We start from the raw sequence: 222 nt of genomic DNA, 5'->3' as shown, positions 1-222 counted from the left end.
GCCCCACGGCTTACAGGGGGCCCCCGCCTTGCTGCTGCTGCTGCTGCTGAAGGGGCCTTAGGGGCCCCCAAGAAAATAAAATGATATATTTGTCTTTCAAAATATAATTAAGTTCTTTATTTCATTAATTGAAAAGGAATTAAGGGCTTTAAACGGTGCTTTAAAGCTTCCGACCCCACGGTGGGCCTGCTGCTGCTGCTGCTGCTGCTGCTGCCGCTGCTG

This window comes from Eimeria tenella, genomic scaffold (genome assembly GCF_000499545.2).
Source record: "Eimeria tenella Houghton genomic scaffold, Eth_scaff1777, whole genome shotgun sequence".
NCBI classification, from domain to species: Eukaryota; Apicomplexa; class Conoidasida; order Eucoccidiorida; family Eimeriidae; genus Eimeria; species Eimeria tenella.
Note: the sequence above shows the minus strand (reverse complement) of the source record.